The following is a 2,423-nucleotide window of genomic DNA, read 5'->3' on the forward strand; positions in this document are numbered from 1 at the left end:
AGAAAATAAATTTCATGTGTTTTTCAAAATATTATTTGACTATATAAAATCTATTTAAAATATTTGTACTTTTTGTATAAAAATTCTCTTCTATATTTTCGTGTTATTTTCTCAAATTAAATAAAACTAAAATCGTTTTAGGAAAAAATAATTACTCCAAGTTTAGTTTTCAATGATGGAAAAGTTAATGTTTGGGAAAAGAAAGTAATTTCTTTGGTGAAATGCGGTGTTTTGAATTTGTTATTGCAAAAATAAAATTTTGCAATGTCTGAGAACAAACAAGTATCATTGCAGTCAAACTGAAGATTGAAAAATAAATTGAAAGAGAAAATGATTTAACGGATCAACTGGAGTAGAAAGAGTAGAAAAAGCAAGGAACAGAAGTTATTTTTAAAACCAGGGAAATTGTTTTCGGTTTTTACATGTCAAAGGCAAAATTGTATTTGTAATATGGACAAGTTAAGCATTTACAGTTTGAAATAGACTGAGATGTTATGCACGAATGGTTGCTCGTTGTTGTTGCTGGAGTAAACTATTAAATTTAACATTATATTGCATAAATGACTATGTTTTCATTAGTTTTCTAAGTTTGAGTGGATTTTCTACGTCATTAGTTGCTTGTTCTTCCTCACTTTTTTGTATCAGTTTATGTCATTACTTACTACTTACGATATGGGCCAAAATATAATCACAGACACATGAAATCATGTGAGGTTATAAATGTGAATGAAACAACATGTAACATTTATAACATTACTTATATGGAGCGATATATGTGATTTTAATTTTTTCACTATGAGTAAAACATATAACATTAACAATAGATATTGGCTAAAGAGAAATTTCTTGATAGGATAGTTTTTTTTTAAGGAAATCTGCATATTGCAGTTTATAAATTTTCTGGATTTCCTCTAAGCTTCCAGAATGAGATGTACTGTTCGCTGTCGTTGCTGGACTGAACAATTGAATTTAACATATTGCATGAGGTACTGCGCGTTTTCATTAGTTTTCCAAGTTTGATAGAGTGGGTTTTGGCCCATATAGTAAGAAGCAAATTATGACGTTTATTGATACAAAAAGTGATGAGAAACAAGCAACTAATGACATCGGAAACAAGTTATGACGTTTATTGACTTGCTTCTTACTATATGGGTCAAAATAGTTTATTTCGTCTTCACAATAAAGAAACATAACATTAACAATAAGCTTATATAATCACGAAACCAGGAAATCATGTGAGGAAATAAATGTGAATAATGAAAAATTTATAACATCACTTACATGGGGCGATATATGTTATTTTAATTTTTTCACTATGAGTAAAACATATAACATTAACAATAAGTTTTTATAATCACAAACACCTGAAAGCATCTGAGGAAATGTGACTTTTCGTGGATACTTTTCACGACCAAAAAGATACAAAACGTCATTCGATAATGCAAAACTATAATTGAGATAATAACAGAAACTTTAAATCTTGACCCATGGCGATTTTCTGAACATCGATACCATTTATGGCAGCAATCATTTAGCTTTAACTGTTCACTTGAGCAACATAAAAAAATTAATAGAATAATTTTTTAATTGTAAAGCCATTTGTTATCATTGAAGATGATCTAGTGACCATTAGGACAAGATAATAAAAACAGGTTGAATCTAAAAACATCTCAGAAATACTATACAATATGAATAAAGCCAAGCCTGAAAATCTGAAGAAGCTTATATACTGAATTACTTTATGAAATACAAGATCAAGGATTATATAGTCGTTAACTCAGAAAATATGAAAGGCATCAACTTATTGGCAGGAGCAGAAATCTTGATAACTCATAGTAGATTTCCTAGAAAATCCTTTTGTAAAGACGCTTATCAGAACAGGTTGTTCTGAAATTTATATTTAAACAGAATATTATATCACTTTATATTGAATTAGAAAATATGCACGAATGGGTGCAGCTTATTTTTGTTTAGTAATCCCCTGCTGAAAATTAAGTCAAAAGCGTATTTTAGAGTGCTATTACGGAGTTTTCAGTTATATGTCTTAATTTATAAGTCCTTGCATTACGTTTAATTTAAAATTAAGGACTGTAATCAAACTTTCGACAAAGTTTTGACATCATGTTTTATTCGCGAGGATTGATTTCCTTAAAGTATAAAGTAAGAATATTTGCTGAATTGAAGTTTTGTGAGTTGGGTAGAATTGTTTGTAATCTCCATTTTGGATCCCTTTTTAAAGAAAGATAACTCTGCACGTTTTTTTTCTTTTTTACTTACTTTTTATCTCGCTCTTGACTTTCTCGGGTATTCTGGGGAATTCTGTTTTCAAAGTTAACGCACCGTTCCCCATATTTTTAATAATCTCAATAAGGTTAAAGTTTTTCTTTTGAATTCTGTCCTGTAGACTTCATATCGTTTAAGTC

This window comes from Euprymna scolopes, chromosome 45 (genome assembly GCF_053919585.1).
Source record: "Euprymna scolopes isolate OS-2025 chromosome 45, ASM5391958v1, whole genome shotgun sequence".
Taxonomy (NCBI): domain Eukaryota; kingdom Metazoa; phylum Mollusca; class Cephalopoda; order Sepiida; family Sepiolidae; genus Euprymna; species Euprymna scolopes.